Raw genomic sequence first — 22,962 nt, 5'->3', positions numbered from 1 at the left:
CATCAGCTCCTGACTCTTGTTTGAGTTTCTGCCCTGACTTCAGTGTTGAACAGTGAAGTGAGATAAACCTTCCCTCTGCACCTTGCTTTTGGCCATGGTGTTCATCACAGCAGTAAAGCCCTGAGACAAATCCTTTACATCCTTACTTGATCTGAAGGTGATTTCTGACTGGGGCAAGCCACCCTTCTGATGGACTTCATGGGAGGTGATTTTAAAGTTCAGAAAGACAAAAAGCAGGACAAGAAATGACTTAAAGATAGAAGTTCTCATTTCTGCAAAGTGTGAGTATCTTGAAATAATCTGAGCACAGTCCTTTTATAATTTTATTCCATGAAATTCTGATTTATTATGCCAACCAAAGAAAGAGCTGAGAGAGTGGAGTACCCTAGGAACTCCCAGCCTCAGGCTGCCTTCTCAGTGTAGCAGACCTTCTGGTTTCTTCTCCCAGTGTGGGAGAAAAGCATGGGCATAATTCTCGCCTTTGGAAATAATTAGGGCAGAGAGAGTGAATGAAGCTAATTTTTTTCTCCCTAAGATAGGTAGGTAGGTAGGTAGGGGTGTGTGTGTGTGTGTGTGTGTGTGTGTGTGTGTGTGTGTGTGTGTGTACCACAGCTTTTCCACTTAACCGTAGAAGTAGGACCAAAAGTGAAGTGAAGCCAGAGAGTACTGGCTTTGCTGGTTATGTTACACAATAGACATTTTCATAAGTGCAATGAGCTAAATATGGACCCGAGACTTAAATGTAGCATCCTAAAAATTGTGTTTCCTCAAACTTTAGATGATTTTGAGAAGGTGTCTAGTTATATTACCTTTACAGAGGAGGCTCTCAGAGAGTTCTTTTGTATTTGTACTAAAACTACCACCTACCTTCTTCTGGGCAGCAGATTTCACAATGGCGCTATTTGCAGGAGACTTTTATAGTCTGTAACAGTTTCTTGGACATCTGTTTCCTTGCTTCATCTATTTTGCCCAAGAATCTTAACTTTTCTTTGTTCTTAAGTCCTTTCATGTAAGGAGAGCATTGTGACAGAGGAGGCCTAGGGGTTCTCTATACAAACTCCTGTTTTTTTCTGGATTGGAGAGGAAAAAGCACTTCCTTCTCAAGCAGGAGAACCAGAAATCTGATGTTCAAGTACCACATAATATTACAAGGTGCAGCAGGCCACCTGTAGCCACAGTGCTCTGGAGACCGAGATGCAATCCCTGAGGTAAGCTGACTAGCCAAACTACCCAAATAGGCAAGCCCTGGGTTTTGCCTTAATACTAAGGTGGAAAATGATGAAAGGAAGCATTCAGTGTCGGGCTTTGGCCTCCATGTGTGATGTGTACACAGATGCACACATGTATCCATCACCAAACATGCACATGCACTAACACTTGAACGTACACCATATACATACACATCCAAAGAGGTGGGGGGACTTTGATTTTTTTTCTTTTTTTGACAACTTCTGAGCCTGAAAATGGCTTACACTATTTTGGACACCTTTATGCTCATTCATTGGCTTACATTTGACTTTTCTTCCTTTTGCCAAGTCATTGGCCATCCTTTTTTACCTCTTCGTGTACATGAATACTTACATTAATGAAGATAAAGCTTGTGCTATTATTCTGTATAGCATATATGTGGAAGACAGAGGACAACTTTGTGGAATTGACTTCTATTCCTGCATCTTTACTTGGTTTTAGGGGTCACAGCCATGCTGCACTGTCACTGACTCTCAAACTTTTTTTTTTTGTCTTGTTGCATGAGTTTAAAATGTATTAGTGTCCCATAGTTGTACAAATTAGGTTTCATATGAAAATATAAATTATGGCCATTTTTCCTTTTACCTTTTCCTCTCTTGATTTTGTGAGGCTTGAAAGCAACATTTTCCTCTATAATATTGGAATTAGAATTCCCTGTGCCCTTTTTATTTAATGTTACAATATGTGTCCAGCAGTTTAGAACAAAAGGTAAGAAATAGACCATTATAACCTAGTACTCCTGCATAGCCCATCTTGATAAATTCTTCACACAGGCTTTAATCTCCACCTCCTTGAATTTTTATCCAACTTCCCTTTAAATTTGAGTATTGTTAATTTGAGTATTACCATAAAGATTTAGTTAAATAGTAAGTTGGTGATAAACACTACTCTTGGTCCCTACTAGCTATTGATAACTAATTAATAACTTAGTTTTCAAGGTAGACTCTTATGTGCCCTCAAACTTGCTGTCTAGCCCAGGAATGACATTGAGCTTTTGGCCCACCTTCCGAAGTTCTGGGGTTTCAAGTGTGTTACACTGCCCAGTTTGTTTTGCTTGGGGTTGAGCTCAGGGTTTTATGTCTGCTGGTTAGACATGTTACCATGTGAGCTACATGTCAGCCCCAACACACTTTGTTATAGTTACCTAATCAAAAGCATTTATTAGTACTAAAATTGCAAATACTGTTTCTCTAAAGTTTACAGTGGGGTTCCTCACCAACACCACCTTTCCAGAATTCTTTTGGGAATGCAATGACTCAAAACTCAAAAAAAGAAACAAGTCTTAAAAGCAGTCATTAGCTAGCCCTGGTAATTGCATTCCTATCTCAGTACTCTGAACGATATCTTTTGGAGGTGTACACTTTGGCCTGTTTGTAGACTGAAATATTTTGTATTTAACACCTTTACAATAATTTACAATGGTTTAGTAGTTCAGGGCCATCCTATGGTACTTAGCGAGACATATCAAAAACAACGAAAAGTTGGATTCCCAAGTCACTAAATGTGGGTTTCTTCTACTCTTTCTTTCTTCTTGTGTTTTGTGTTGGTTTTTTTGTTGTTGTTGTTTTTTGTTTTGTTTTTAAGACAGAATTTCACTGTGTAGCCCAAACTGGCTACAAACTTTTGCAACTTCCTGCCTCAGTCTAGCTAGCCTCCCTGATAGTGTGAGCCAACATTCAGCAAACAACAGTTTTTATATATTACATATACATAAGTATGTTTGTTTTACATTTCATTTATTATTTTGTGTGTGATGTGTGTAAGGGTGGGTGCCTGAATACCATGTGTGTGGAGGCAGGAGAGAACTCTCAAAAGATAATCAGTTCTCTCTGTCTACCAAACTTGCATCTGCAGGCTTGTGCAACACATGCTTTTACGCAGTGAACCACTGCTCTGTTTGTATATTGTTTCTCAAACTAAGGATTACCAAAGGAATAAGTTCCTGTATTGTTTCACAAACTAAGATTATACCAAGATATCAAAGAAGGATATTTTTGGAAGTGTACACTTTGGCCTGTTTGTGAACTGAAATATTTCGAAGGTAACACCTTTATAATAATTCAAAAGCATTTTCATTTCTACTGTAAATTTATACTTACTGCATTCTGTGGTAAACATTACCTTTCCCTTTATGATTCATGAAGAGTCTTAAGCACCCCTGAGAACTAGCTGGGAAGTGCTGGATTTGAATGGTTTCCCAAAACCAGTTCTTTAGGAATAGGGTTGGTAAGGGATTTACATCTCTGATGCTTTTGATTCTGGGCTTTGAGATTCCCATCTTAACGTCGCATAGCAAAAGATGTTTAGCAATCATTGCAGAAGATTCCCAGTGTTTTAGATTTTACCTCTTGAAACTTTGACTCCCATTCTAATTTATTTTAAATAAAAATCTTTGTTTTGACTTTTGTTTTCACTTATTTATTGGTGGGCAGCTGTGTGCAGAGGTCAAGACCTTTTGGGAGGAGTTGGTTCTTGTCCACCTTCTTGAAGCAGTCTCCCTTGTTTCTGCCACTCTGTATTCCAGGCTTGCTGGTCCATATACTTCCATAGGAGTGCTGGGATTATAGGTATATGCTGTTATATCCAACTTTTAAAATCTGGGTTTCAGGGATTAAACTCAGTCTTGAGACTTGTGCAGCAAACACTTTTTACGCACTCTTTAACCTTTGGTTCTAGCCAATTTAAAGGTAGGCCTTGGGACTGTAGCTTCATTGTATTTATGCTGGAGTCTAATGGATTTCAACTTTAAGACCACTAAAGAGCTATTACTGAGCCCTGTGCTAGAGAAGTGGAAATTTGGTGCTAACTGACTTGAGAAAACTTAGTACCTTACAGTTCATTTTGTGGGTTTTCAAGCCACAAACAAACAAAAGAGAAAAGCCTGGCTTGGGGGTGACAGAGTTAGACATGTCTGGTCTCCTACTTCAGGAACTTGAGTTGTCAAGGTTGTGACCATGCAGTATAGAGGTCAGATTAGTGTACAATCAGTCTGATTGACTGTTAAGTAGTTTCAGAATTAATGTATTTCTACTTTTTCTCCTGGTTAAGGAAAGCTTCGATATTGGTAAAAGTGGTAATGACTTTAGCATTAAAAATAGTGAAAATACTTGACACATGGTACAGTGTAATGGGCTGGAAAGGAAAGACTGCCTTGACCCCACTTGTAATTTATGTTAATTTCTTTCCTTAAATGGCTTTGGATACTATTAAATTCTTGAAGGGCATATAGGATAGACAAGAAAAATCTTGCACATCAAGGACTTATCATCTACTGTACTACATTTTAGACTATCATAGTTTAACTTTCTGCTGATTATTTAATAATCCAGAAGAAAGGAGATGATTTACACCAGGTTAGTGTATGCTGCACTGTTACATCATTTTGTCACTGACCCTACAAAAATTAATGGTAGCAAGGACATTGGTAACTTGAGTTTTGTGAGAGTGATTGTATTTAGTGTACTTGATATGTAAAGGGAAAGAATGTAAGTTAAGCATTACTTTGTCACACAAGCCTTCTAATGTGTCTGCTAAAATGCCTATTTTAAACTGATAGGCTAGAAATGCCACAGAGTGATGAACAAGACAGGCACAGTGTAGTGGGTTGAATTGAATAGAGTAGAATATAGCCTATTGACCACTGCTTTCTTTTTGGGAAATGTCTATGATTCTGTATATTTACTTTTCTTCACATGTATTTATCCACTACCAGTGCACAGCATTTGTGAGGTAACTATTAGCCATGATGATTGGTCAGGGGACTTATAGGTAAAAAAAGTTTAGTAATTGTTAGAAGCTTTTAAGAAACCTAACCAAGGTATTGAAGAGCTGTTTCTGCCCTCTGTTGTTGCTGTTAGGTAAGTGGTAGAGTTTAAAATTTATCTGGTATCCTAATTGGTTAAGACTTAGGTGGGGGCTTATTGTTCACACAGCTGGATTGTTCTTGCAGTCTATTTACTTCAAGACTGCACATCTTACATAATGAGTGATTTGTGTTGGGGAAGATGATGGACCTGGTATGTATGTATCTAGGCAATATTAATATACTTACAACAGCATTGAGAATAATTTTTGGACTCTTTTAAAAACCAACTGTTGTAAAATTTTCATATCTCTTTCTTTTAACCATTTGCAATGTTCTCTGTGTAAGTCACATTTTGAACTTTTTAAAAGACATATTTAAGATTCAAATATAATTGTAAAATGTAAGAATTCAAAATTCAGTTTGTTTCATGTAAAAGATGGAATCACCTAATTAAACATGTATCCTTACTCCTTTCAAATACATGTTCTTAAGAAACAGCCTCAGTTTCTTTTCTCAAAAAAATGTATTTTGAAAATTTTAAATGAGTACTGTATTTACATATTTCCTTCCCCCCTCTTCTTCCTTCGATTTTTTTCCCTCTTTCTCAAATTCAAGGGCTCTTATTATTTGACTGTTATTGTTATTTACACATAAATTTATAAATCTAACCTGCTGAGTTCATTTAGTGTTTAACTCATGTATATGTGTTTTGGACTGACTCTTTGGAACTAGATCTAGATCCACTGTCAGGGCCTTGTCCCTTAAGCAGATAGAGTCTTTCTCAGTCTGTAATTACCTGTAGCTTTCCAATTAGGGCTGGGGAATTGTGAGATTTCTCCCATCCACATTGGCAAAACATATTGATTTTAAAGTTTAGTATTAAAGATAAAACAATCTTCTCATTTAGAAATGAAGACCTTCTCCTTTAGAAAGTAAAACATTGATTAGTAAAGTTCTATCTCTCCCCAATTTTCTACTTTGTTTTTATGTAATTATAAATTCATAAGAACAAAGCTTGTCATAGCATTAAAGTCTTAGGAACAACATTTTATAAGCACACTTTTATTTTGATAAAAGTATTTCCCCCCTAACTATAAACGTATGAGTAAAGTGACACAGCAGCGCCAGCATTGCTCTTGGGAAGTAAACGCATTTTAGTGTGTTTGGTGATTCTTCTGCTCTTCCTTATTATAAAATACTTCCGCCAGAAGACTAAGGCTTTTGTTGCTGAAAACTTGATTCTTTCACTCCACTTCCCTATTTTAGATAGAAAATCACTAGTTTGTATAGAATTTTGGCTATTAGAACAAGCCATGGAAGAGCCCTAAATATAGAAAATCACTAGTTTGTATAGAATTTTGGCTATTAGAACAAGCCATGGAAGAGCCCTAAATATCTCAGTCATTTAAATACAGAAGAGTTTTCTTGAGACAGGAGGCAGATATTTTGGGAATGTGAGTTTGAAGACATTCCTCAATGAACTTTCTCTCTGCAGTCTTCAGAGTAAAGACAGGATTTGAGCTTGGAAATGGCTTATTTCTAGTTGGAAGCTCAACCAGCAGGACTCTAAGCATTGTGCATGCAGTACTGTTAAGCTCTCAGCTCCCTGAGAGACCTTGATCTTCTTCAGGTTGACTCTCAGCTTAGGCACAGGCCACCCATCTTAGCCCCAAAGGACATAGTGGCAGAGCTGGACTGGATTTTGTCTTAGCCTCTTAGTGCTTTGGATATACAGGTCTGACCCTTCATACCTGGAGAAGAAACTGTGTGTGTGTGTGTGTGTGTGTGTGTGTGTGTGTGTGTGTGTGTGTGTGTGTGTGTGTGTTTTAACTTAATTAAATGGGTTAAATTAATGTTAGGCTTAAACTATCTGATTTTATTCATGGTGTATTTATTCTGATTCTTTTATGTCAACATCTACCTACTGCAATCAAGGAAATGGTCATTAAATTTAGGATGGGAATAAAAAAGCTTTGTTACAGAGTATTCTGTAAGAACTGGTAATGTTGTATGCTATGGACACAATATAAGTCAGTCTGTTATAGACCTGCCTAAAAGAAGGCATAACATAGCTGTAAAGCAGAGGCCTAAAAGCAGCTGAGGTACTACATGGCCTGGTGAAAGCTGGATCTAGTTTAGCCCAAGAAGCTGAATGCTTCCCCAGTCTTGTTAGCTTAGTGATCTCCAGTTTTTGCCTTTCTTTCCTCTATGAAACAGAGCAGGGTACACAGTTTACCACACTCCCGTCTACTGTGTTTGTGAGGTTTTCCAAGTTCAGAGACTGCTATTTTAGGCCTCTCACAGAAGTTTTAAGGGAAAGGAATTATGAGCAGTGTGGTCATATTATCTTTGCTGAGTGTTGAATCTGCAATCTGGTAAAGCAGCACACTACCACTAGGATATACCACCCACTCTGCCCTCCTTTACTTACACTCTTTCTTTTATGTCACGAAGTGATTGTGATTTGTCACTAGTGTTTTGATGTCAATGATTAGCATTCTTTGTCTTTTCCAGATACAGGATGCACTGTAGTGCATGTGTATTCCTTGGTCCTTACTGGTATCAATACAGCATTGTTTGTTAGGTAGAAGGTGTGTCTTAATATTTTCCATTGGTGCTCTTGATTGATCATTAGCTGTTGCTTTGATGTTCTCTTACTACCTGGAAAAAACAGAAATTAGCTGAATTTGGAGTTTTTAGCAAGGAGGCATGCTTACAGATTATGAAAGGCAGTGCATTGGTAGAGAGGTTTACCTCTTGAACTGTGGTGAGGTATGGGAAAGGTTGCACCAGTACAGGAAGGAAGGACGGAAGGAAGAGAAAGAAGGAAGGAAGGAAGAGAAGGAAGGGAGGAAGGAAGGAAGGAGGGAGTGGAAGGAAGAAGGAGAAGGAAGGAAAGAAGGAAGGAAGGAAGGAAGGGAGGAAGGAAGAGAAAGAAGGAAGGAAGGAAGAGAAGGAAGGGAGGAAGGAAGGAAGGAGGGAGTGGAAGGAAGAAGGAGAAGGAAGGAAAGAAGGAAGGAAGGAAGGGAGGAAGGAAGGAAGGAAATTCCAAATCTGTGCATCATAGCTTGTCATCATTATGTGGCATGTATCAGTAATGTAGGACCTTTCGTTTCCAGTAACTCAACTGTGAATGATGATCATAAGTCAGCTCAACTTAGATGAGTTTGGTTACAGTTGGAAGATAGGAAATCTGGTTTTGTTTTTACTAGATTCTTGGAATTATTAGAATATCACTTTCCACTGTTTCTTAAATATTCTGAAATTTAAGCTTATAGAAAATTACAGCAACCTTGTAAATAATTACTGCATGCCACTTAGCAGAGTCTGACCTCCCATAATATTTTGTCCAAAGTATTATTGTATTATTCTAGTCAGAATAGTTGATTCTAGTTGCTGGTTTCTGTGGTTGTGTATGCTGCACAATGTGTGTGTGTGTGTGTGTGTGTGTGTGTGTGTGTGTGTGTGTGTGTGTGTGTATGTGTGTGTGTGTGTGTGTGTGTGTGTGTGTGTGCGCGTCTGTCTGTCTGTCTGTCAGTCTACATATGTGGAGACCAGGAGACAACTTCAGAAGTCATTCTTTAGACAAACATCTACCTTACCCTCTGAGGCAGTTGGTTTCCCTGACGTGAGGCCAGCCCACTAAAGGAGGCTGTCAGGCCAGGGAAGCATAGGGATCATAGGGATCCCATCTGGCTTTCCAGCACTGTGCTCCACTGTTTTCTGTTATTTTTGGTTTGGGGATGGTTGGTTGGTTTGCATGGATTATAGGGTCTAACTCAAGTCCTGTTCTTGAACAGCAAGTATTTTGTACCAACAATTAGTGTTTTTCCTGCCTTGAGAATTGACTTATGTGCATTATATTGTATTCTTTTACTATGTGTTTTTTTTAGCATATGAATGTTATCATAAACACCTAAAACAAGGATATTGTATTTTATAAGATCTTTACCGAATTAAGAAAATATAAAACCAATATTCTCCAACTGCCTTTACTGGTTTTCTCAATACTGTTTATTTTGGTTGCTGTTGTTGTTCTTGCTTGCTTGCTTGCTTCATTCATTCATTCATTTTGAATTTTGAGATCCGTTCTCACTCTTAAGCACAAACTGGCTTGAAACTCATGACGGTTGAATGCCTCCATGCAAACAAACACCAAACTACCCTGAAACCAAAAATAACAGGAAACAGTGGAGCACAGTGCTGGGAAGCCAGACAGGGGATCCCTATGCTTTTTTGGCCTGACAGCCTCCTTTAATGGGCCCCACATCAGGGAAACCAACTGCCTCAGAGGATAAGGTGGATGTCTCCTAAAGAATGACTTCTGAAGTTGTCTCCTGGTTTCCATATATGTGTACTGTATGTGCAATTGTGCAACCCATACGAACCTAGATGCTAGATGTATAGACCCCATATTCCCAGCCCCAGTAAATGTTCATTAGGTTGTCTGTTTCAGTCCAGGAAATCTAACCTGGACATTTTCTGTCACATCTCTTTTGTCCTCACTCGTGTTCTTAGGGACAGACATTTCCTTAATTTTTATTTGTTTTTTACAGGCATTGACATGTTTAAAATGGGTGGCAAACATTTTGTGAAATATTCATCAGATTGGTTTCATCAGTGTGTTCATGACTGAGGTTAGGAAATAGCAATGGTATGAGTTTCTCGTTGTATCATATCAGGAGGCATGTATCCACCTGCGTCTTTCTTTGTCAGGAGTAAACTTTCGTTGTCTCATTAGTATGACATCTGCTGGGGTCCTCTTCTTCAAAATTCAAATAAGTCACCTGTGGAGATGCACCTTGATACTTGGTGTAGCAGCCCTCATTATAACCTTCATCCACGAGTTGTTAACCCTTCTGATAATTTTGCCTGAATCATTAACCGTAGTTGTAGTGACTCGGGTGACTAGTCTCAAGTCTTTAATTGTGTGAACTGCAAAACAGAACCTGTTTCAGCTGCTGTGTCCCTTTGCTTTAAAGAGTTTAGTGTTGAACAGGGACCTGTCTCGTTCAACTTGTTCAGTTTATTTTAAGCACTTTTGCACCCTCCAAGATAAATCTACTCTTTTCCTTTCTCTTTAACAGTACTTCAGTTGTGTTCCATTTTCTTTTCTTGAGGTTGCTCCTCCAGTTTCCCATAATTGTTATTCCAAAGAGATATCTTTCTGAATTTATAGCCATCCTTTCATGTTCCTGATAAAGCTAATTTATTTACTAGTGTTGTACTTGACTATATGATAATTCCAGAAGTGGCTTGCTGTAAATACAGTGGATCACTGTGGCCTGTCATCTAATCAAGCCTGAGGCTAAAGAGTAATGAGTTTAGGAGACAAAAAGCCAGCCTCAGCTCCATAGTCTGCAAAGAGTGTGTGATGAACAAATGCTTATAGGAAAGAGGTTGGAGGGTATCTGCAAAGCTCTTGTGTAAAAGGTTTCCTAGGAACTTGCATACAAACTTTGTGAAATCTTGAATTATTTCTTAGATATTTTGTGTTATTATATATGTAGATTATAAATAAATATTTGTTTTGAATAAACTCATTTAGTCTTTACAGCATAGCATATGTGCAGTATTTTAGCATTAAATAATGTAAGGTATTTAAAATAGTTGTAAAAATTACCAACCTTGAAAGTTATTGCTTGTGTTTTTTTTAAATCATGCTGTATCTGTTAAGTATTTATCTTATATTCATGAAATAGTAAAAACATGTCCTAAACTTTATTATAGATAATGAGAACAGTATAGGTATGTTAAAGTCTCTGAACATATAGATAAAGGATAGTTATCTGGACTTTCAAGGACAATTTTATTGAAATTTATTTTGCCTAAAGTTTATTGCCAATAAGAAAGAAAAGCATTGAGCCTAAAGTCTGTTCATGTGTGTAACTCTCTGTCATAGCCAGGATTTTTTTTTTGTACTGTAATTAGTAATTTTGTTTATTTTTTTATTCAATTTATATCCTGGTCACAGTCCCCGACCCTCATCTCTCCCCAGTCCCACCCTTGCAAATCCCTTTCCCCATTGCCTTCTCCTCTTTAAAGAAGGGAACCCTCCCCTTGGGTACCATCCTATCCTAGGACATCTGGTCTCAGCAGTACTGGGCATATCCTTTCTCACTGAGGCCCAAACAGGCAGACAGGTAGGGGAAAGAGGATTCAGTGACAAGGAACTGAGACCTAGACAACTCCAGCTCTACATGTTAAGGGACAACCTACATGCAGACCAAGTTGTACATTTGCCACAAATGTGTCGGGGGTCTAGGTTCATCCAGCATTCTCCCTGATTGCATGTTCTGTTATCCCCTAATTAGGTGATCCTAGGTGATCCTGTAGGTCTTCTCCTGGTGTCCTTGACTCCCTCCGTCAGGTTTGCCCAATTCGTTCCCCACTCTTCCACAGCCTGATGTTTAGTTATGGGTCTCTGCATCTGTCTTCATTCCCTGCTGGATGGAGAGTAAGGCTAGAATTTAAAACATAAATTGGGTGGTGATGTGGGCAATAATTAATTCCACATTCCAAATACTCTGCTTGTTTTCTTACATTCATTTATTTATTGTGGGAAGCATGGGCGGAGCATGCATGTGGAGATCCAAGGACAACTTGAATGGGTTCTTTTGATCAGTAAGTTCTAGGAATCAAGCTGGAAGAGTCCTTCCCCGATGATTTAACTTACTAGTACTCTTGCATCAAATTTTAAAGTAATGTCAATTTGTTTCTGCAGGGCAAATTGTCATTCTGACTGCCTATGTATACATTAGTGAAATGGAGATAGGATTTTATCTTTACTGTAATTACCTCCTAATCTGTAAACATTGTGATTTTCTTGTGTTTATTTTAGTGGTTCGGTTTGAGTAGGATTACATGTTTCTTACAGAAATGCAGTCTTCTTTTCCAGAGAAGTCTTCTCCTCCCAGCTTATTCATCTGCAGCAGTGGTGGTACTGTAGGACAGAAACTGGGGCCTGTGTGTGCTGCAGGTCTTCATGGCACATGTCAGGCACAAAAGTAGTAATTCCTGCTCTAAGAATAAGACTAGGTGTCTCTTACGAGCTGTCCTTGGAGCCTTGAAGGCCCTTGACCACTTGTAGAAAAGTTATTCTAAATAAACTGATGTGGCAGTTACTCAAATAAATTGCTAAGCTTCAGAAAAATTGAAGAATACCTAGTTAGTTAACCAACTTTGAGTCAAACGATTATAAAAAGTAACTCTTGCTCACATAGTCTATGGCCCTGTGTAGAAGAAGAATTGTTAGGTTAGGATTATGTATTAACTACATTCCTTCATTACTGTCAACACCTCCTTTTGTGTCACTGAAATAATGAAAGCATTCCTTTAACTTTTAATGATTAAAATGTTAATTTACATTATAAGTTTTAACTGTCTCAACTCTGTTTCATGTTAAATGTGTTACAGGAATGAATCTGAAGTCTGCTGCAGTAAAACACTGAAGGCTTTAAAATGTTTTCTTGCATAAAAGTCAAACTTTAAGTAGCTGCTTATGAGGATAGGGAAGGCAGGAAGCTAATGTCTGTCTCAAGACACAGGACAGCTGTTTGCTCATCAACCTCAACTGTGTGAGTAGAGACCTAAGCCTGTAACCTTATATAAGTGGACATAAAACTTAATTTAAAAAAAAAATCTAAAGTTTGTGAAGCTACAGCTAAGTCAGCATGCTAAGACTTGAAGGCCTCTTGTTCCTGGTGGGTAGGATGTGAGGGGTGGCGTGGGTGGTATTTAGTCATTAGATACTGTTAGCAGTAACACGGTGCTAGTGACCATACGTCTTTAAGAACTTATTCTAAGTTAGCATCTGCATGGTAATTTTCTTGTGAAGAGAAAGATGTTGTTTTTTAGATTGATGTTTATTTTACAGTTAATTTCAGCCAACTATAAAATTTATTTTAGGAACTAGGTGATATTCATGTGGAACTTTTTCCTTATAATTTAGTAATATAGAAAGAGCATTACCTCAAACTAAAGGGATACTTATTTCTTTAGTGCAGTTTGAAATGTTTTATTATATTTTATTATGAAAGTACTTGGACAAGTTAAAATCGTAGAAATGGGGAAAAGGTTTTTTCTCCTTTGCTAAGAGTTATCACCTCAAGAATCCTCTAGGAAAGACAACTTTTTTTTCCCTTTCTTGTTGTTGATGATGGATTTTAGGAATGAAGCTCTAATTTGGATTCCTCTCTCTTCAGAAGAATGTGTGGTGTGTGTGTGGATGGATTTCTAGAAGTATGCAGGGATTGAGCAGAGTGATCAGCCTGTCCACAGACTCAGTGTTTAACTGTGGGTGAGGCAAAGAGTATCAGTGGTTGTTTGCTTAGTGTATTTGTATCTAAGACAAGTCGCTTTCTCTTTAATGTCACAAATGGACTATCCTTCAAAGCAGTGAACTAGAAGACACAGAAAGCAGTGATAAATGCATTCTGAATATGCATAATTCCTTTGCTGGTTCTCTTTTTCATTGGTTGGTCAGGTGATACACAGATAAGTGTCTGAGACGCTTCAAAGGAGAGATATTATAATCCCTTGGTTAAGAATGACAAGCCTCACTGTATTGATGCTCTGGCCTATTAATCTCTTTAGCCAGTTGTTTGGCACTTAACTAGTAAAACTATGACAAATTGTTTGGTGCTGCACTTTTAAAAGAAAAAGGAGGGAAAATCAAGAATCCTATACTTGTTCCTATCTTTTTAGAGTCAAAAATAAAGAAAATTCAAGGTCAAAGAAGGCTTTGGGGTGTGGTCTCTAAAGTCAGATAGGGAGAAAGAAGAATCGGATCAACTAACTAGAAAGCATGTTGTAACAAAGTAACTAGGGAAATTGGTGGCAGGTTTCCCTCCGCCTCCTGCCACTCTGGAGTGAGTCTGTTCTGTAGTTCTCTTATCCAGGTATGCAGGGCAGAACTAAAGAGCCATACAATCTGTTTCAACCAGAGGTCGGTGCCAATGATATGAATGTTGTTCTCTCTCCCCTGCCCTTTATTTACCTTACCAGGAAGGTGTATAGGCTTGCTGAGCCTGGTCTCTACTACCCAGATGTATTTGCTTTTGCATTTAGTGTACAGTATGGTTATGATGGAGTTCTGGCTACATGAGAACAAATGGTCATGGTTAAGCGCCAATACTATAGTCAGTCTGTCCTGGTTTCACATCCTAGGTATTACTTTTAATAGCCTGATGATATTGAGGAATCACTTAACTTCTCCTTAACACTATGATAATTCCCACCTAACACAATGGTAAAGTTCAGTGACTCACAGCACTTGCAAATGATTACCATTAATACTATGAAGCCTCTGTTTCTGTTTCTTCTTTGAGGAGAATAATACTAGGAGATATGAACCCTCAAAGTGATAGTTTAGTTTTCTTTGGTTTTTGTCATGCTGGGAATTGAACCTGGAGATTGATCATTCATGCTAGGCATGTACTCTTTTCACAGCTATAGTCCCAGCCCCCAAAAATAGACTTTGAAGGTGTGCATGTGTGCATGCGTGAGTTTATGGTGATCAAACCAGGTTGGCTACAAGCTCCTTTACCCACTGAGACATCCCTCATCAACCCGATAATTAAGAATTCAGAAATGATGAACTTTTTCAGCTAAGGTACCGTAAATCACCCCAAGTCAGTGAGTGATGAGCTTTACTCATCTGTCCTCCCGTTCTGAACCAGTATTCTGCTGCCAGTACCCCCCATTTCACACTTGATCTAGAGTCACACGGTGATTAGTGACTCACTGTTTAAGACAGTGCTGTTTTATAGGATAACACCGGGTGCAGTGTCCATATTGTCTGATGTTTCTTGATGGTGCCATTCCTGTTTGTCTTGCCTGATGTGGTGCTGGAAACTGAACTTGGGTCCTCTGCAAAAGCAGTGTACCATGCCTATAACTTCCGAAAAAGCAGTGTACCATGCCTGTAACTTCCGAGCCCTCTCCCCAGCCCTGCAGTAGTAGTTGTTAAAGTTGAAATTGGTAGGTAAGCAGGCATTAGTACAGCTACTGAGGTTGTTATTGACTACATTCTGGATTGTATGAAAATGAAGGGTAGCCACATCCAGGTTGGCTCTTAGGGATATAGAATAGTGTTTCCAAATACATTTTAGCCATTTGAACTCCTTTGTTCAAATAAAATCATTCCTAGAAATTGGAAATTTCTGAATTGTGAAAATACCAAAAAGGACCTGTTGGGGCAGATTTGCGGTGCACTCTGCCCCTTCAGCATTTTGTTTTTGTTTTTTGTTTTTGTTTTTGTTTTTGTTTTCTGCACCCTTTTCCTCCAGCTGGGTACTTGATGGAACAAAAACATACTTGTATCACATAAACCTAAGGAAGAATTACCTGTGATAAGATTCACAAAAACTATGTACATTGTTGTGTATTTTTTTGTTTTTAATTTTTAAGTTTGTAACTGGCTTCTAGTAGATGGGCTATTATCTGAAACTATATGATACTGTACATAGGAAATTGAAAAATGGTATCAGAAAACAAGCACTGAGTCCCGTGTTTCCTTTTATAGATGTTATTCATGATATCATATTTTTTCTACTTACAGATTGTAGGAGGTCTCCTACATTATCCAGGTGAAGCTTAAAGTTTGTTTCTCCTGAGTAATTTAGTTTTTTTAGAATATTGTGCCAATTAAGTATTCAAGTACTCATATTAGTTGTACTAATTGGTGGGAGGAATAATACCAACTAGTTTCAAATTAGCAAGCAGATCATATTGACTTATGTAATTTTATTTAGTGACAGTATATTGGTTGATTTTTCTCACTTTTGTGAAGAGGGGGAAAAATCCTTGGGCAGCTGTGATGCTTAGCAGTTAAAAACACTTGCTGCCAAGCCTGACAACTTACATTTGATCTCCAGGATTCACATGGTACAATGAGAAAACTGATTCCTAAGACCTCTACACATCTGACCTCCACACACGTGCTATGGCACACGCTTCTCTCTGTGTCTGTCTGTCTGTCTGTCTGTCTCTCTCTCTCTCTCTCTCTCTCTCTCTCTCTCTCTCTCTCTCACAAATACATATATACTGCCTAGTTAGGTACTATTACTGTGATGAAACACCATGAGGCTCTTACAAAAGGTAGTATTTAATTGGGGCTTGCTTACATTTGGAGGACTGGTTCATTATTGTCATAGTGGAAGCATGGCAGCATGCAGGCAGACATGGTACTGGAGAGGTAGCTGAGAGTTTTATATCCAGATGGGTAGGTAGCAGGAAGACATTGTGATGGCTTGAACTTTTGAAACCCAAAGCCCATTCCCAGTGACACACTTCCTTCAGCAAAGCATTACCTCCTAGTAATGCCACTCCCTATGAGCCTATGGGAGCCATCTTCATTCAAACCACCACAAATACATTTTAATATTTTAAGAATGTAAGTTATCAAATCTTCCCATACTCCCTTCCAGTTTCTTCCATTCTCTATAACTATTCCCTCCAATTTCATGTGCCCTGCCACTGATTTATTTTTAAGTGTGTGTGAGGAGGAAGATGGGAATGTGCATGTGCTCACAGATGCCCAGAAACCGTAGAGTATTGCAGTCCCTGGAGCTGTAGTTACAGGCAATAGTGAGCTGTCTGGTGGAGCTGCTGGGAACTGAATGGAAGAACAGTACATGCTTTTAATGATGAACCATCTCTCTCTTGTGCCCTTTATTTTTTATAAACCCAAAGAGCCAGTGAGTCTACTTAGTACTACCAGTAGAGTGTGTGTGTGTGTGTGTGTGTGTGTGTGTGTGTGTGTGTGTGTGTGTGTGTGTGTGTACAGTTAGGAGGGCAGGAGAGAAGGGCAGCTATCACATTGTATCCATAGTAGGTAAGCAGAGAGCCAGTAGTGCTGGTGCTCTGGATTTTGTTTTGTTGTTGTTCCTTTGTTTGGTTAGTTTTATTTTTTCCCTTTTTATGCAGTCCAGGATGCCAGTCCGTGTGATGGCTCTGCCCACTTTGATGGTACATCTTCCTTCTACTGAAAACACCCTCATAGGTACACTGAGAGGTATATATGTCCAGGGTGATTTCTAAATCCAGTCAAGTTAACCAAGTTAATTTCGTTTTTCCATTGATAGCCATTTTTATTTACTTTTCATGTCATGCAATATTCATTTTTATTCCTGCGAACTCTCTTCAAAACAATTATGAAACATGTAAGTTAAATGGTAGTATGTAGTGGGTAATACTTTTAGGACTCCTTCCAATTACAAGTTTGGAGACTTCCTTGTTTGCTTGTTATTTAACAGCAAACTCTTCCTTGGCACAGATAATAAGCTTTTCACAATGTTACCTTATTCTGTTTTCTAAGCTTATTTCCAGCATTTGATATTCCAAGTGCATAGAATTCTTCCCCAGGAAGAGTGCAGTCATGCATTTGTTAGCTGCGGACACACATAAGCATATACTAGTGAAAACTGAGGCGGTAATGGGATTACCGGGCAATATAACCTATGGAACTCTTTGGCCATTTACTGAAATGCTGTTGTGTGGAGTGTGTCTGTGCGTGATTTTAACCTTCTGCAATGGCAAATGCTCACTATAAACAAGTTTGCGTTAGTCAAATAATTGACACATCATTTTATGACCTTTGGTTGTAACATTTCCTGCCTCCTAATTGAGAAAGTGGTGGTATCTCAGGTAGAGGTGAAGCATTTTCAACTAATTCCTAACAAGTGATCTATTATGTGGTAAACAGGCCTTGAGGCAGTGTCCTTGTTGAACCTTGGGCTACAGATAAATGATCTTGGAGTAACGACTGCACCCCTCCCTCTAATTATGAACTGCAGTTGTTGATGTACAAGTCATCCAGTTCTGATGGACGTTTTGTACAGTTTTATGTGCTGGGGTTGGGGATTTAGCTCAGTGGTAGAGCACTCTGGGTTCGGTCCTGAGCTGGGGCTTGGGGGTGAGGGGGTTTGACCAAATATCAAAAAATGTTACATTGTGTTTTCATAGTCATTATTTAATGGGCTCTTCCTCAGAATCCGTGGGGTAGAAAAACAGGTATCACACCTACCTCTGTGTGAAGGGCTTGGACTAAGCACTAAAAAGGCAGCGTCATAATCAAGCTGCGTTAGAATGAAGCCGAGCTCATTGTTCTCCTCACTGTGTTGCCTTGTACACAAAGGTGACCCTTTATATATAGTTGTTGTGCTGTGAACTGTAGACAGGTTTCTTTCTAGGATGTTTGTTATCCCTTACTTCAAGTGACTGCATCTTCACTGGGAGAAAAACTAGCTTTCGCAATGCCATGCGTTTTGTTATTTGCCCGATTATTTTGTGGTGCTAGGGATTAAATCCAAGGCCTTGTGCAGGTTAACAAGAACTCTACCACTCTTTTCAGCCATTGCTCTTCATTTTGGTCTTTAAAATAAACTCTGAAGTTAGAATGATTATATTTCTAAAATTTGTTGAGTACTTGTTAGCACTGGTTTTCTAGCTGCTTTGATTTTGAAGGTAGATGGCTGTGTCTCTGTAGATACATGAAAATCAGACATTCATGTTTGTGTCCTTGTACCTATGGATTGAATCCGTGCCAGCCATTGATCTACCATAGAGCTACACTCTCAGCTCATTCATTGACTCTTGTGAGCAGAAGCTGTGGCATAAAACTTCTATTACAGTAACCAGCAGAACAGTAGACAGCACAGGTCAGAGTATCATCCTTGAATAAAGCTATAACAAAAGAAAAACTGATTTGCTGTCAAGAAGTCTTGCTGTGTTTTTTCTATTAACATTTCTAACCAAAGAAGTTTTGAAAGCATTCATGTATTCATCCTTTACTTGAGTACCTGCTAGGTGCACTGAACCTGAAGCAGGAATTGGCAAACCCTGGCCCACTAACCCATCCTTCTCAGTCACCTTTTATTGTAAGTACACTCATTTGTTAACATTTGTATATGGTTTCTTTTCATTACCAATGTAGAACTTGAGAATTGCCCAAGAGACCGTATAGTTCACAAAGCCCAGTATTTATTATTGGTGCTTAGAGGAAAAGTTTGCCAACCCTATTCTAGAAAATCGAAAATACAACTCTGAGAAGAAAAGAAAAATGCTTTGTGTATTAAATCTGATTTTTCTCTTTTCTATCCTCAAAGACAGGTTATTTGTCCATCATTCAACTTTCAGTTGATCCTGAAGGCACTGCTCCTGATTACAGCAGCTGTAGCTGTAACAGTCTGCCTCTGGGTTTGTAGGAGTCTGTTTCCTCAGCAAGCAGGCCTGTTCTCTGAAGTGAGAGCCATGAAAAGTTCAAAGAGACTTCCATTGGTATCATATGGACAGGAAACTACCACGAAGAAGGCTTTATTCTAGGGTGCCATGACCCCAGAAAGGTTCAAAGAGGAATAAACTTTGGCAGACTCTGTAAAAAGATTAAATAAAATTAATAATTGTATTGTTTCATTAGGAACTAATATTTGGGAATAGAGGGATAGCTCAGCAGTTAAGGGTACCTTCTGCTCTTGCAAAGACTCAGAATCAGTTTCTAGCACCCACATGGCAGCTATCCTAGTCACTGTTGTATTGTTATAAAGTGATACCATGACCAAGGCAACACTTAAAGAAAGCATTATATTGGGGGCTTCCTTACACTTTCCAAGGTTTCTTGCATTGCTGTGGTTTGAAGCATGGAGGCATAAAAGGGATACATGGTACTAGAGGAGTAGCTGATCCAAAGTCTGAGAAAGAGATAGAGACAGATAGATTGGGCCTGTTGTGGGCTTTCCAACCCTAAAAGACCATCCCCAGTGACATACTTCTTTCCACCTCCTAATCTTTTCACATAGTTCTACTCCTTGGTGATTAAGCTTTCAAATATGAGCTTATGGGGGTGATTCTCACTTAAACCATCACATAGGCTCACAGCCATCTTGAACTCTAGTTCCAGGAGATCCAACATTCTCTTCTGATATCATGGCACCAGACATGCATGTGGTATTCAGACATACTTCCAGGAAAAGCACCCATATACATAAAGTAAATAAGCCTTTAAAAAAGAGAGCAGTATACTTTTTTCCCTTTTAATATTGAGATTATAATATAATTATGTCATTTCTCCATTTCTTTCCTCCCTCCAAACTCCCATATTACTCCCCTATACACTCTTTCAAATTCATGGTGTCTTCATTACCTGCATGTACACACACATATTCATGTATATTCATGCCTAGATATAACATGCTCAGTGTATATGATGTTACTTATATGTATGATTTTAGGACTAATCATATGGTATCCAGTAGTCAGTTGGTGTGTTTTGCCCTGGGGAAGACTATTAGTCCTGCTGCCATCATTTCTTAGTTGAGAACTAATACAAAAGAACTTAAAAGATTGTGTAGGATTAAGGCCTTATGGACTTTCTTCCATTCATGTTGGTAAGACTTTATGGGTTTGATATTACTAGAAGAAAGGACAACCTCCATGATCCTCTTGCTCTTACAGTCTTTCTGCCTCCTCTTCTGCAATACTCCTTGAGCAGAATACTCCTGGGTGCAGGAATGTTTTGTAGATACATCCAGTGGGACTTCATGACTCTGCGTTTTGATTGGTTATGATTTTATGTAATGGTTTTCCTCTGAGCAACATGCTCACATAGCTACCCATCCCTCTAACCTCTATAAGATTAACTTTTAAGAAGAGATAAAGACCTTCCCAGGAGTTTTAGAGGTAGCCGAGTTGGTAGAATGATTGCCCAGGGTTCCATCACCAGCAATAGTTTGTAAGTAGTAGCACATGTCTGTAATCTTAGCACTTGAGAGGTAGAGGGTTTAGATAAAAATTTAGCCAAATAGCTACGTAGGCCAGCCTAGGCTATATGAGAGCCTTAAAATATAAAATGAATTTTCAAAAAGAACTGTTGTCTTTCATGTTTAATGTATAATAATAAAGTGTATAACAACTTCTGACACAATTCAGTGCCACCTCTAAGATATCAGCTGTTTTATCCTCTTTTTTATACTGCTGATTTATATGCCAACAGATTGAAAAAGACAAATTCTTTGTTTTATTTTTTGAGACAAGGTAGGTGTAGCACTGGCCGTCCTGGAACTTGCTGTCTGATCTTCTTGCCTCGGTCTTCCTAGTATTGTTAATTCTGTCTCTGTGCTTCTGCACTGGGTGCTTTTTTGAAGTGGGGGTTTCACTATATTGTGTAGGGTGGCTTTGAACTTCAATGGAAGTGATCTCTTCCTTCAGCTTTCCAGTACCTAGAAGTGCAGGTACATAATAGGACTATAAATTATTGAAAGTAGTTTTGACCTCCTTAAAGTCAGTAAGGGTCCCCAGTACTCCACAGGTAGGCTTTGCATACATGGTTTAGAGAATAGGCTGTAGCCAGTAGCTTGAGAGATTAGGTTGAATCCTAAGTATTTTTATCTGTAATAAAATGAGCTACTTATATAAAAATCATTGTATAAAATTCTGAGAGGTTTCAAGAAAGATGTTACTGAACTAAAGAACTTAAGCAAGGCAGTCATTCGTAAAGGTGGTAAACTAAGTTAAAGATTTACTTAAAGTGGTTTCAGAGATGAAGGAGGTGAAGAGATCTTCTTAAAGGGATATAGAAGCAGGAGATGAGGCTACCTGCATACTAAATGACTACATGGAAGTGGCGGTTGGATGGTTTAGAAGCTTTAAGGTCAAAGAGGAGGAAATGAAAGGGCTTATGGGTATGGGTCTTGTGTATTACAGACCGTTCTTTATATTTGGGGTTTTGTGGGGCAAGGATGTTTTGAGAAACAGGTGAACCTCTGTGAATGAGGCAGCCGCTGGGGAGCTCTGACTCTTGTGTAAGGATATTGAGTGACTTTATGTAGATAAGCACTGACTTTTTTGAAGACAATTGGTGCAGAACCAAGTTCAGTTTTGAGAGCACATAGCTAGCTAACTATTGAATGGAGCTCTCAGCTGCTTACCAACGAGCCTTTATGATGCAGCAGCCAGCTTCCCCACAGTAACAAGCATATGGATAAACATGACCTGCAGTAAGCAAAGGATAGTCTTTGGGTTAATTATAAACGAGAAGAACATAATCTTGCATTATCCCACATTTTAAAAAAAAATGTTAAATCCAGATAAATTGCCAGTGAAAGATAAAATAGCCAAGTCTAGAAGTATGCAATGTCTTCATGATCTTGGAATAGGCAGTAGGTTATTAAATACTACCCAACTAAATACAGACATTGTTAACGTAACTTAGTATCACTATGGTGAGATATCTGATAGAGAAACTTTCAGGAGGAAAATTTGTTTTGGCTCATAGTTTCAGGGCACCTCAGTCCATGATGATAGGGAAGTTCATGGGATTAGAAGAGTGTGTTATAGTCCCCTCATATCACAATGGACCAGGAAGCAAAACGTATAAGCCTGAAACCAGAGGCTTGGTATTACCTTCAAAGGCCTGTCCCCAAGGAACCATTTCTCCAGCTAAGCCATACTGCCTAAAGGTTCTGCAGCCTCCCAAAACAGTGCTACCAGCCAGGGAACATACATTTAGAACATCAGCTTGTAGAGTCAAACCTCACTTAAAATGGACAAGACAAGGCACATAGTGGGCAAAATAAGCAAAAGAATCAGACAACAGAAAACAGGCAGTGAAGACAGAAGAGGATATTCAGTAGTCAGAGCATCCAGTGATGGTGAAGCTACAAGGTGGTGCTGAGTTAAGACATGGAGACACCCAGTATTTAAATAGAAGGGTTAATTTCTCGGGGCTTCTGAGGCCAGCTAATACAATCCAGGTTGTAAAAAGCAAAGAAAATCATTCTCTTGATTTTAGAGTCCAGAAATCAGAAATGAAGCTGTTGCTGAACATCTCAAAGCTTGCTCTGCCTGTCTTTCAGGACTCACCTGATTAATCCAGGGTGAGATCTCCTCACATTCTTCCTCTGTTTGAGAAA

The 22,962-nt window shown here is 38.7% G+C and overlaps 1 protein-coding gene across 29 annotated transcripts in view; it reads left to right on the top strand.

Moving 5' to 3' along the window:
- The window catches only part of Zfand6 (zinc finger AN1-type containing 6), a 70,642-nt gene that overhangs the window by 24,141 nt on the left and 23,539 nt on the right, over positions 1-22,962 (top strand). For 14 of the 29 annotated variants that reach the window (XM_087656313.1, XM_087656199.1, XM_087656256.1 and 11 more), the window contains exon 2: positions 12,470-12,630. The exons of the other annotated variants lie outside the window; for them this stretch is intronic. The gene's annotated coding sequence lies outside the window, so the exon portion shown is untranslated. The remainder of the gene's footprint in view (positions 1-12,469; positions 12,631-22,962) is intronic. 29 annotated transcript variants of the gene reach the window in all.

Source organism: Rattus norvegicus, chromosome 1 (assembly GCF_021556685.1).
Source record: "Rattus norvegicus strain SHRSP/BbbUtx chromosome 1, alternate assembly SHRSP_T2T, whole genome shotgun sequence".
Taxonomy (NCBI): Eukaryota; Metazoa; Chordata; class Mammalia; order Rodentia; family Muridae; genus Rattus; species Rattus norvegicus.
The sequence above is the reverse complement of the archived record's forward strand: the minus strand, read 5'-3'. Positions and strand labels throughout refer to the sequence as shown.